The following is a 14,353-nucleotide window of genomic DNA, read 5'->3' on the forward strand; positions in this document are numbered from 1 at the left end:
CATGTGGCGCATGTCACGCATACATGTCAGTCACGCGTACGCATCAGGTACGCATACGCGTCGCTATGAAAATCTCCAAATCATGCGCACATGTGAGCCATGCGTGCACGTCGATTCTCGCTGGTCATCTCCTTATTATCTTGTGTTCCTTCCATTTTTGCAAGCTTCCTTCCCATCCTCTAAGCCATTCCTACCCTATAAAGCCTAAAAACACTTAACACACAGATCACGGCATCGAATGGTATAAAGGGGAATTAAAATACACAATTTAAAGGCTTAGGAAGCAAGTTTTCAACCATAGAACTAAATTGGGAAGGAATTGTAAAATCATGCAAATTGTATGAATAAGTGTGCAAAGACTTGACAAAAAACCACTCAATTGAGCACAAGATAAACCATAAAATAGTGGTTTATCAATCTCTCCACACTTAAACATTATCATGTCCTCATGCTAAGCTTAAGAGAAGCTAAAGAGTGAAGAGGAATGGTAGAAAGTATGAAATGCAACCTATCTATATAAATGCAACTACATGCAAAAGTGTTTTTACCTACTTGGTTAAAAGTAAACAAATTTTCCAAGACAAATATAAACTGGATTCCACTAATTCAAATCACAAAATAAAAGACAAGTAAACTTATAAGAGGATGGCTTATGAAAGTAGGGAACATAGAATCGAGCATTGAACCCTCACTGGAAGTGTATATGCACTCTAATCTCTCAGGTGTCTAGGGTGAAACACTCTACTATTCTCTAGTCATGCTTTCTAAAACTTTGTTCTTCATCTAACCAATCAACAAATATTTAATGCACAAATGGAAATATCATGAGGTCTTTTCAAGGTTGTAATGGGGCTAAGGTAAGGGTGAGGATATATGTATGGCCAAGTGAGCTATAATATGAATCTTTGACTAACCTAAGCTCTCACCTAACACACACACACATTCTATATATATGAAATCATTGCTAGCTACCCATAATCTCACTTTTGTATGTTTCACATACTCATGTATCAAATTTTCTTTAGTTTCACCACATATGCATTGATCTTTTATTAAACTTAACATCGGGGTAGTTTTGTCCCCTATTTATTTATTTATTTATGCTGTAAAATATTTTTTTTTCTTTTTTCTTTTTTTCTCTTTTTTTTAAAGGTAAAAATAATGAACATGAAAGCAAACATAACATTTCAATGCATATGATTTTTTTGATATCACATGAGTAGGCACCCAAATTCCTAATATTTAAATAAAGTAAAAACACAACATATTCCCCTTAACCCAGGTTTCCCACAATTCCCCACACTTAGTTAACACACTATCTTAAGCTAACCAAAGATTCAAATCAGGTAATTACTTGTTTTTTCGCTTAAGGCTAGTGATGTGGTAATATAAAGAACAAATGGGATTAAAAGGCTCAAAGTGGCAAACAAAGGTAATTGAAATGGTAGGCTATTTGGGATAAGTGAGCTAATAACAAATGATAGCCTCAATCATATGTATGTATGCAAATACACAAAACAATGGACATATAGAATGGAACAAAGCAAAAATTACAATGATAGAGAAGAAAACACAGAAGAATAAAATATTATGGTTAAATAATGTAACCATATAATTAAGCTTAAATCTCACAGGTTATGTGTTCTTAGCTATAAACCATGTTCCAAACTATAATCTTCACACAAGTTCAACAGAAATTTTCAATTTAAATTAGTGAGACTCCAACCAAGTAGTGGTAGAAGAACATCCACAAAATCGAACAAACATGCAATCAAACATGCAAATGCAACAACTAATTTAACAAGGAAAATTTAAATATTGGTTTTGAGACAAGAAAGTAACTAACCCACGGAGATCGGTATCGACCTTCCCACACTTAAAGATTGCACCGTCCTCGGTGCATGCTGAGATGTGCAAGTGGACGGGTTGCTCCAACTGATGTTTTTCTCCAAAGGCTGTGCAGATGGACTTGCCGGTTGCTCTATTGAGAAGCTTTCCCTTTCCCTTCTTCGGTGGCCATCCTAAAAGAAGAGGAAAAAGAAGGAAGGTAACCCGGAAACAAAGATAGAAAACAAATAAAATATGGTTGGGTTAATGCCAAATAATGAGAGTCTCAATTACATGGTAGCTACCACATGTACGTGAGAAAATAATAGAAGCAAATGGCATATCAATAGTGAAAAAATTGCAACAATGGGGGAGAGAGAGTGGGTAATAAAAGACAGTATAAGTTCATGTCAATGCAAAAGGGATACATGTATCATAAAAGATAGGCATTGACAGATAAATAATATTACCCAACAATGTAAAATAAGTCACGAAGAATCAAAATAACGCAAGCAGAGATGCAACAGTTGAATAAGAACATTTAACACCAAAAGGAAAATATTAAATTTAGAAAAGAAAATAAAAATATGCACAAAATTAAAATGCAATGAGTGAAGGTATGCGAATGCAATAAGAAAGAATGAGGAATGAAAGAGAATTAGGATTGGGGGAGGGAATAATTGAAATATGGTGGTGTACTGGTTTAATTGTGCATCGCTTGCTACACGTACGCGTGCGGCACGCGTATGCGTGGGTCGCATAAATTAATGGTGATGCGTACGCATCAGGGACGCGTACGTGATGACTTACATCATCTACCCTTCTTTCTTGCATAAAGAGGACCATAAAAGAGCATAAATCTCAATTGATCATTGCAATTCATGCATTAATTGATGAATATTATGGTACATTGCTTTGAGATGATTTGTGCTGAATTTCAGGTGAAAAAGACATCAAAAATGGGAAGAAAGCAACAAAGAAGCTGGGCGTGTGAAACTGGCGTGCCACTTGGAGCAAGCGCCACAAAAATGAACTAGTGTGCCACGTCAGGAGCTGGGTGTGGCACGCCAGTACTAAATTCCAGAGGAAAATTCTCATGCATTCAGAAGGGCGTGGCACGCCAAACCCTGGGTGTGCCACGCTAGTACAAAGTTCCAGAGAAGCAACAATGAAGGACACAAATGGGGCGTGGCACGCCAGGCTGGGTGTGGCACGCCTAACCCATCACCTACTATGGGCGTGCCACTTGAGCCAAGGGGCGTGGCACGCCAGCTCATCACTTCAGAAGGAACCATCACTATGGCGTGCCACTTGGTATCGAAGGTGTGGCACGCCAGCTCCAAGAAGCCACTTAGGCATGCCACTTGAGGAACCAGGCGTGGCACGCCAAGCTTGAGAAGTCCACAAATGTATGGGCGTGCCACTTGAACAGCATGGCGTGGCACGCTAGTACAAAATTCCAGAGAAGGGGTTGAAGGCCATAGAGGTCTGGGCGTGCCACTTGAGGTCGAAGGCGTGGCATGCCAAGCTCTCATTCTCACTTTGGCGTGCCACTTGAGCAACCAGGCGTGGCACGCGAATGCACAAAGAGGACAAAGCAAGGGCTGGGTGTGCCACTTGGTATCAAAGGCGTGGCACGCCTGCCCAAGAATCTCACTATGGCGTGCCACTCGAGTGCTGGGCGTGGCACGCCAGCTGATGGAACCAAGGCAAGATCAAGGGCATTGCACGCCAACTTCTAGGCGTGGCATGCTGGTACAAGTTTCCAGAGAAGATGAAAGAGGCCAAATACATGGGCGTGCCACTTGGTGTCGAAGGCATGGCACGCCATCCACTATTCCTCACTTGGGCATGCTACTTGAACCCCCAGGCGTGGCATGCCATTGTCATTCATAAAGCGAAAGCCATTGGTGCGTGCCACTTGAGTTCGTGGCGTGGCACGCCAAACAGAAGGATCGTTTGCCTCCAAAGGGCGTGGCACGCCAGACCTTGGGCGTGCCACGCTAGTTCAACTTTCCAGAGAGCTTGATCAAGTGTGCAACAAGGGCGTGGCACGCCAGACCCTGGGCGTGCCACGCTAGTTCAAATCTCCAGAGGCAAGAAGAACAGTAAAAAGGCTAGGGCGTGCCACTTAAGCTCGAAGGTGTGGCACGCCATGCTACATGGGCATTAAAAGACGCTGGGCGTGCTACTTGAGCTCGAGGGCGTGGCACACCAGGGATGTTATTGAAGAAGGGCATGCCACTTGAGGGACTCGGCGTGGCATGCCAAGCCAGAATTGGAAGAGCACGTGACATGCCACTAAAGCGCCAGCCACACGCTAGCTGGGAAGTCACTCTTATTGAGTTTCTTTTCCCTCCAAATTGTAATTTTCCTTTTTTACTTTTGTAATTATTTTATTTTAAGAGCTAGGAGTAGTATAAATACCCCCAAGAAGTACTGAGAGGGGGTTAAGCAGTTAGAGAGACTAGTTTTGGATCCACTTTTACACTACATCATCTTCTTTACTTTTGAGTACTTTTCTTTGAGCTATGAGTAGCTAAATTCTCTCTCATTGAGAGAGGGAGCTTGATAAACCCCGATTTTGTGGTTTATCTTGTGCTTATTTTGGAGGATTTTATCACCTTTTCTCACATTTATTCAATTGAAATAGCATGGTTTTGCAATTCTCCCTTGATTTGCGCTTAAATGTGAAAACATGTTTTTTAGACCCTAAAATTGGTGATTTTAATTCACTTTAATTCCATTCGATGCCTTGATGTATTTGTTGAGTCATTTCAGGTTCATAAGGCAAGTATTGGATGGAAGAAGTGAGGAGAAAAGCATGCAAAGTGGGAGAACTCATGAAGAAATGAAGAAACTGCAAAGCTGTCAAGCCTGACCTCTTCGCACTCAATCAACCATAACTTGAGCTACAGAGTTCCAAATGAGGCGGTTCTAGTTGCATTGGTAAGCTAACATCTGGAACCGCCTCATTTGGACCTCTGTAGCTCAAGTTATGGTCGTTTAAGTGTGAAGAGGTCAGGCTTGACAGCTTAACGGTTCCTTCATTTCTTCATGAGTTCTCCCACCTCGCATGCTTTTCTCCTCACTTTTTCCATCCAATACTTGCCTTATGAACCTGAAATCACTCAACAAACATATCAAGGCGTCGAATGGAATTAAAGTGAGTTAAAATCCCCAATTTTAGGGCCTAAAAAGCATGTTTTCACATTTAAGCACAAATCAAGGGAGAATTGCAAAACCATGCTAATTTATTGAATAAATGTGAGAAAAGGTGATAAAATCCCCCAAATTAAGCACAAGATAAACCACAAAATCGGGGTTTATCAGAGCTCTATTGTACTTAATGGATTGATGATAGTGAAATTCTTCTTCTCTTCATCTCCTCTTTGATTTTCTAGAAGGATTTTTGTTTCTAATGCTTAGTGTTCAATTATCTTGGAAAGGAGATTGAATGCAAAATGGGTTTCATGGGAACCTTTGGAAAGGAAACATGAAACCATGCTTGAAATCCCTTATCACACTTGAGTAGGATCTAGGTTTTGGTGTTTGGATATGGTGACATATAATCCTCCCTCTACTTGGACCTATGATGATGTGTGGTATAATTAGGGACCAAGCATATCTCTCTTCATGAACAATTAGACCAAGGAATTGGCTATTGATCAAGATCTGAGAGATTGAGTCACCAAGGGATTGGGTCTCAATCAATCATGATTGCCAAGAGGTCAATGAGTTGCATGATTGAAGAGGATATAAGCTGAAATTGATCCAAAGAGACAACATCTCCTGATCTCAATGAATTTCCCCATTCTTGTCTACAACTTTCTTTATAGCTTGCTTTTACATTCTGCAATTCCCCATTCCCATTTACAATTAAGTCATTTATGATTCTGCACTTTACATTCTGCCATTTCTATTTCTGCACTTTATTGCTTTCCTTTACATTTTTGCCATTGACATTTCTGCCAATTACAATTCTGTAATCATAATCTATCTGTTCTGCTAAACTAATTATCAATTGATTAAAACTGCTCAAATTTGCCAATCTCTGTGGATACGATCCCACTCCTCTGTGGGTTATTACTTGACGATAATTTTGGTGCGCTTGCCAAAAGAACTGATTCACCATTTTTTGAATGGGGTGTGAATTGGACTCAACAAGTTTTATGGCGCCGTTGCTGGGGATTGGCTTAAATTTGATAGTGATTAAATTGATTGGAGAGATAGATTAAGCAATTTAATTTCCTTGTTATTTTATTTTTTAGTCCTTTTTATTTTTCTTTCATCTCTGCTCTGATTTCTATTTCTTTTTTCCTTGATTAATTTAGTTATCCATTATCCATATTTCCACTCTTCTAACTGTTTGATTAATTGCATCAACAAAGTTAACCACTAATCTTAACAAGACTTTCTTTCACTTCACTTGTTCTCTGCTGGTTATTCGCTAAGTGTATGACAGGTAGAAGAGGAGAGACTGTATCTCCCTTTGATAGTGAACCTGAGAGGACCTTCCTTAGATTAAGAAAGGAAGCCAGAGGCAAAGGCATAGTTGGAGAAGAAGAAGTGGAGGAAGATCTAGAAACCATCATGGAAGAAGAAGCACATAACCATGTTGGAGAGGAAATTGGCAAATATGTTGGGCAAGAAAGGAGAGTCTTAGGCTCCTATATCAACCCAAATCCTGGAAATTATGGCAACAGCATCCTAAAGACAACAATTCATGCTAACAACTTTGAGTTGAAACCTCAACTCATCACCCTTGTCCAGAATAATTGCTCATATGGAGGAAGTGCCCAAGAAGACCCAAATCAACATCTCAACACATTCCTAAGGATATGTGATACTATAAAGTCCAATGGGGTACACGCTGACATCTACAAGCTACTCTTGTTCCCTTTCTCACTCAGAGATACGGCGGAAAAGTGGTTGGAATCATTTCCCAAGGATAGCCTAACAACATGGGAGGATGTTGTAAACAGATTCCTTGCCAGATTCTACCCCCCACAAAGAATCAACAGGCTAAGAGCTGAGGTGTAAACTTTCAGACAACAAGATGGTGAGACACTCTATGAGGCCTGGGAGAGATTAAAAAATTTGACAAGAAGATGCCCACCAGAAATGTTCAATGAGTGGGTACAACTACACATCTTCTATGAAGGGCTCCTATGAATCAAAGAAGGCCGTGGATCATTCTTCAGGAGGCTCACTCAACAAGAAGAAAACCATTGAAGAAGTCATAGATGTCATTGATGTGTGGCAGAAGTTAACCAATTTAGAGATTTCAATTAAGAGGAGAGCGTTCCACGTATAGCTCTTAACCGGCTAAGATCTGCCTCACCAATTTAAAAAGGGTCGTCACAAATTTTAGAAATAAAAATACTAGGAGTATGAGTCCCAGGTCGTCTCCCAAAGAGTTGCAGGAAAGAGTGCTATTTTATTAACTAGGGGTTTTCAGAAAAATTGAGTTTTGATAATGAGTAATTAAAATACTTAAAAATTAAAACAATAAAAATAAATTAAGAATGATTATTGGTACTCTAAACAAAAGGCCTTGATTGGGGGAATAATTAAGTGGAACTTCTATCCTTGTTGGGATCTTCTCAAGTGTGGTGTAAAAAGGTTGTTGTTCTCACTCGATTACCCCTTACTAAATAAGGGAAAGTATGGTGATTGAAGTAACTCTTACCCTCAGATCCTAGTCCTCTCCCTTGGGGAGGTCTAGTGCTAGTAGGTATAGAATTAGCTAACAACGTCCAGTTTAACCAAGCACTTGAGCATTCCAACTCAAGTATCGCCCCTTAATTAACCCAATGTCAAGTAGAAATTCTACTCCATTGACATGAAATTAATAATCATAAAAATATGAGAAGACATAATTAAATAAAATAAAATAGATAATTAAAATTAATTAAAATAAAGATAACTCTATATGTTAATATTTTCAAAATGCAACATAATTATCTGAACAGAGTCAATGAGTAACTAATTAAAAATAAGGGAATAAGGAAACAAACTAAAGTAATGTCTTCAACGGAGCTAATGACTCTCAACATCCAAAAATCGAAGCAAAAGCATAAACTATCAATGTAACACTAATCTAGATTCAGATCTAAAACTAAGAGTAATCCTAATGTGATGAATCTGAATGTGTGTGGATGCCTCTTGAGTTTTTGCATGTTCCCTAGGTTTAGTCTCTGTTTATGGGCCGAAAACTGGGTCAAAAAGTGGTCCAAAATCGCCCCAGCGTATTCTGTCATTTTTGCAGATCGTGCAGGTCACGCGTACATGTCATCCACGCGTTCACGTCAATCAGCGATTTTCCTTGTCACGCGTTCGCGTCATTCGTGCAGACTCCAATCCACACGTTTACGTCAAGCACGCATCCACGTCATTGCAAATTCTCCATTTCGCACGTTCGCATGGGCCATGCGCTCGCGTCATTGCTCGCTGGTCATCTCCTTAGTTTCTTGTGTTCCTTCTATTTTTGCAAGCCTCCTCTCCAATTTCTAAGTCATTCGTGCCCTATGAAGCCTGAAACATTTAACACACGGATCACGGCATCGAATGGGATAAAGGAGAATTAAAATACATAATTAAAAGTGTCTAGGAAGCAAGTTTTCAACCATGGAATGATTTTGGGAAGGAATTGTAAATACAAGCTTATCATATGAATAAGTGGGTAAAGATTTTATAAAACCACACAATTAAACACAAAATAAATCATAAAATAATGGTTTATCAACCTCCCCATACTTAAACATTAGCATGTCCTCATGCTTAGTTGAAGGAGATAATGTAAATGAGTAGGGAAATGTAAAACTCATGAAATGCAATGCAACCTATATATATATGTAAATGAAACTATATGCTTCTTGTCTACTTGGTTAAAAGTAAATAAGCTCTTCAAGACAATTATAAATTAGATTTCACTACATCAATTCATATAGTAAATACAGGTAAAATTGTAAGAAGATAGCTCATGAAAGCATGAAACATAGAATTAAGCACTGAACCCTCGCTGATGGTATATGTGCACTCTATTCTCTCAAGTGTATAGGGTAATCACTCTACTCTTCTGTAGTCATGCTTTCTAAAATTTGTTCTTCACCTAACCAATCAACAATATTTAACATACCAATGCAAACATCATGAGGTCTTTTCCAGGTTGTAATGGGGCTAAAGTAAGGGTGAGGGTATATATATATGGCTAAGTGAGCTATAAATTGAATCGTTAATTAACCTAAACTCTCACCTAACATACATATACTCTATATAACTTTAGAATCATGCCTAGCTACCCATAGTCTTCACTTTTGCATTACATACTAATGCACTAACTTTCTTTTAATTTTTATTACACATGCATTCATCTTTGGACTTAACTTAGAATCGGGGTAATTTTGTCCCCTTATATTTATTTAAATCTTTTTTTTTGGTTAACTATAGCTTATCAATGCACATGGATTTTTAATTTTTATAGTTTCACATGAGTAGGCACCCAAATTCCCATTATTTTATCATGACACATCCCCTTATATTCCCATACTCAATTAACACACAATTTCTATATTAAGCTAACCAAATATTCAATTGGAATATTTAATTGTTATTCCGCTTAAGGCTAGTAATGTAGTAAAATATAGAACAAATGGGATTAAAAGGATCAAAGTGGCTGACAAAGGTAATTTAAAGGGTAAGCTTATTTGGGATAAGTGAGCTAAACAAATAATGGCCTCAATCATAGGCATGCATATAACATATTAAACATTGGATATATAGGATGAAACAAAATAAGATTACAATCATAGAGAAGTAAACACACAAGAATGAAATATTTATGGTTAAATAATGTAACCATGTAATTAAGCTCAAATCTCACAGGTTGTGTGTTCTTAGCTTTTTAAACTATGTTCCAAATACAACTTCAAACAAGTTTACACAAAGGTTTTGATTTAAATTAGTGAAATTTTTCAAAAAGTAGGGTCTTAGTAGAAACTTATTATTTTCCAAACTTAAACTGTTGCTTGTCCTCAAGCAACTAGACAAATAAAATAGAAGACTAATAGGTTGAGAAGCAATAATATCTCAGAGTTTTTGATTGAAGCTCAGATCCTAATTAGATGAGCGGGACTAGTAGCTTTTTGCTTCTGAACAGTTTTGGCATCTCACTTTATCCACTGAAGCTCAGAGTGATTGGCATCTATAGGAACTCAGAATTCAGATAGTGTTATTGATTCTCTTAGTTCAGTGTGATGATTCTTGAACACAGCTTCTTTATGAGTCTTGGCCGTGGCCCTGAGCACTTTGTTTTCCAGTATTACCACCGGATACATAAATGCCACAGACACATAATTGGGTGAACCTTTCCAGATTGTGACTCAGCTTTGCTAAAGTCCCCAATTAGAAGTGTCCAGAGTTCTTAAGCACACTCTTCTTTTTGCTTTGGACCTTGACTTTAACCGCTCAGTCTCAAGTTTTCACTTGACACCTTGACGCCACAAGCACATGGTTAGGGACAGCTTAGTTTAGCTGCTTAGACCAGGATTTTATTCCTTTAGGCCCTCCTATCCACTGATGCTCAAAGCCTTGGGATCCCTTTTATTTGCCCTTGCCTTTTGGTTTTAAGGGTTACTGGCTTTTTCTGCTTGCTTCTTTTTTTTTTTTTTTGCAAGCTTTGTTCTTTGCTGCTTTTTCTTGCTTCAAGAATCATTTTTTTTGATTTTTCAGATTATCAATAACATGTCTCATGTTCATCATTCTTTCAAGAGCCAACATATTTAACAGTCTTAAACAACAAATTCAAAAGACATATGCACTGTTCAAGCATTCATTCAGAAGACAGAAAGCATTGCCACCACATTTAACTAATTAGAATTTCTCTTATTAAACTCGAAATTTTATTGCCTCTTATTCAAAAGATCTACTATTTTATTCATGTTTGCTGATGATGAGAAAAATAGACTATAACTTAATTGGGGATAAAATCAAACTAGACACTAATTACTACTAATGATCATGTAATGAAGACACAGACATAGATAAGCACTTATCATAGAGAAAACGAAAAACAGAGAAAGTAAGAACAAGGAATGAGTCCACCTTAGTGATGATGGCATTTCCTTCTTGAGGCACCAATGATGTTCTTGAGCTCTTTTATGTCTCTTCCTTGCCTTTGTGGCTTGATTCCTAGTGATTTTTGGTATTTCTATCCTCAGTTGCTTCCAATAATTATGTGGAGGGAAGTGCATCCCCTGAGGTATCTCTTGATTTGCAGCCACATGTTCTACCACTGAGCTATAGATCCTTTACATAATTGTTTTACCACACCAAACTTAGAATGTTGCTCGCCCTCGAGCAAAAGAAGAGGGAATAGATGAAGAAGAAGATGTGGAAAGAAAAAAACTAGGATTATGAGGAAGGAAGGTAGGGATCCTGTGGGGTCCACAGATCTTGAAATGATCCTGTGAGGTCCACAGATCTTGAGGTGTCAAGGCATTTACATCCCTGCACCAATGTGGGCATGCAAAATGCCCTTGCACACAACTCTGGGCGTTCAGCGCCAGGTTGGTGCCCATTTTGGGCGTTCAACGCCCATTTACTAGCCATTTCTGGTGTTGAACGCCAGAACCATGCTTGTTCTGGGTGTTCAGCACCAGGATGTTGCCCATTTTGGGCGTTCAGCGCCAGAACCATGCTCTGTTCTGGCGTTGAACGCCAGACAGGTGCTTCCTCCAGGGTGTGATTTTTCTTCTGCCGTTTTTGATTCCGTTTTCAATTTTTAATATTTATTTTGTGACTCCACATGATCATGAACCTAATAAAACATGAAAAATCATGAGAATAAATAAAAATTGGGTTGCCTCCCAACAAGCGCTTCTTTAATGTCCTTAGCTGGACTTTGCTGAGCTTTTAATCTAGCTTCAGCCTTGAGCATTCTTGCTCAGTGTTGCCTTCAAGATAATGCTTGATTCTCTGTCCATTGACAATGAACTTCTTATCAGAATCAATATCTTGAAGCTCCACATAACCATATGGTGATACACTTGTAATCACGTATGGTCCCCTCCACCGGGATTTCAGTTTCCCGGGGAATAGCCTGAGTCTAGAGTTAAACAACAGAACCTTCTGTCCTGGTTCAAAGATTCTAGATGACAGCTTTCTGTCATGCCACTTTTTTTATTTTTCTTTATATAGTTTGGCATTTTCGAAAGCTGTGAATCTGAACTCCTCTAGCTCATTTAGCTGGAGCAATCTTTTTTCTCCTGCTAATTTGGCGTCAAAGTTTAGGAATCTGGTTGCCCAGTAGGCCTTATGTTCCAGTTCCACGGGCAGGTGACATGCCTTACCATACACCAGTTGGTATGGAGAGGTCCCTATAGGGGTCTTGAATGCTGTTCTGTAAGCCCACAGAGCATCATCCAAGCTCCGTGCCCAATCCTTTCTACGGGTATTTACTGTCCGTTCCAGGATTCTCTTTAATTCTCTATTAGAGACTTCAGCTTGCCCATTGGTTTGTGGATGATATGGAGTGGCCACCTTGTGGCGAATTTCATACCGAACCATGGCAGAGTAAAGCTGTTTATTGCAGAAGTGAGTGCCCCCATCACTGATTAACACTCTAGGGACACCAAACCTGCTAAAGATATGTTTCTGGAGGAACTTCAGCACTATTTTAGCATCATTAGTGGGAGTGGCAATAGCCTCAACCCATTTTGATACATAGTCAACTGCCACCAGAATATAAGTGTTTGAGTATGATGGTGGGAAAGGTCCCATATAGTCAATTCCCCATGCATCAAACAACTCTATTTCCAAGATTCCTTGTTGAGGCATGGCGTAACCATGAGGCAGATTACCAACTCTTTGGCAACTGTCACAATTACGTACAAACTCTCGGGAATCTTTATAGAGTGCGGGCCAATAGAAGCCACATTGGAGGACCTTGGTGGCTGTTCGCTCACCTCCGAAATGGCCTCCATATTGAGATCCATGGCAATGCCATAGGATTCTCTGTGCTTCCTCTCTGGGGACACACCGACGGATGATTCCGTCTGCACATCTCTTAAAGAGATAGGGTTCATCCCACAAGTAGTACTTTGCATCAGTAACTAATTTTTTCTTTTGTATTCGATTGTACTCTTTGGGTATGAACCTTGCAGCTTTATAGTTTGCAATATCGGCAAACCATGCTGCTTCCTGAATGGCAAATAGATGCTCATCAGGGAACGTCTCAGAGATCTCAAGAAAGGGGAGGGACGTCCCATCCACTGGCTCTATCCGGGACAGATGATCAGCTACTTGGTTCTCTGTCCCTTTTCTGTCTCTTATTTCTATATCAAACTCTTGCAGAAGCAATACCCATCTAATGAGCCTGGGTTTTGAATCCTGCTTTGTGAGTAGATACTTAAGAGCAGCATGGTCAGTGTACACAATTACCTTTGATCCTACTAAGTAGGATCTGAACTTGTCAATGGCGTAAACCACTGCAAGTAATTCCTTTTCTGTGGTTGTGTAATTTTTCTGGGCATCATTTAAAACGCGACTAGCATAATAAATGACATGCAGAAGCTTGTCATGCCTCTGTCCCAATACTGCACCAATGGCATGATCACTGGCATCACACATTAACTCAAATGGCAATGTCCAGTCTGGTGCAGAAATGAGTGGTGCTGTGACCAGCTTAGCTTTCAGCGTTTCAAACGCCTGCAGGCATGCTGTGTCAAACACAAATGGCGTGTCAGCAGCTAGCAGGTTGCTTAGAGGTTTTACGATTTTTGAAAAATCCTTTATAAACCTCCTATAGAATCCTGCATGCCCCAGAAAGCTTCTGATTGCCTTAAAATTGGCAGGTGGTGGTAATTTTTCAATTACCTCTATTTTTGCTTGATCCACCTCTATTCCCTTGTTTGAGATTTTATGCCCAAGAATAATTCCTTCAGTCACCATGAAGTGACACTTTTCCCAGTTTAAAACTAGGTTGGTTTCTTGGCATCTTTTCAGAACAAGTTTCAGGTGATCAAGACAGGAGCTGAATGAGTCTCCATATACTGAGAAGTCATCCATGAAGACTTCCAGAAATTTTTCCACCATATCAGAGAAAATAGAGAGCATGCATCTCTGGAAGGTTGCGAGCGCATTACATAGCCCAAAGGGCATCCTTCTATAAGCAAACACTCCAGATGGACATGTGAATGCTGTTTTCTCTTGATCCTGGGGATCCATTGCAATTTGGTTGTAGCCTGAATAGCCATCCAAAAAGCAGTAATAATCATGACCTGCTAGTCTCTCTAGCATCTGGTCTATGAATGGTAAAGGAAAATGATCCTTTCTGGTGGCTGTATTGAGCCTTCTGTAGTCAATACACATGCGCCACCCTGTAACTGTTCTTGTAGGAACCAGTTCATTTTTTTCATTATGAATCACTGTCATGCCTCCCTTTTTTGGGACAACTTGAACAGGGCTCACCCAGGGCTATCAGAAATGGGATAAATAATCCCAGCCTCTAGTAATTTGGTGACCT

Source organism: Arachis hypogaea, chromosome 15 (genome assembly GCF_003086295.3).
Source record: "Arachis hypogaea cultivar Tifrunner chromosome 15, arahy.Tifrunner.gnm2.J5K5, whole genome shotgun sequence".
In the NCBI taxonomy this organism is placed as follows: Eukaryota; Viridiplantae; Streptophyta; class Magnoliopsida; order Fabales; family Fabaceae; genus Arachis; species Arachis hypogaea.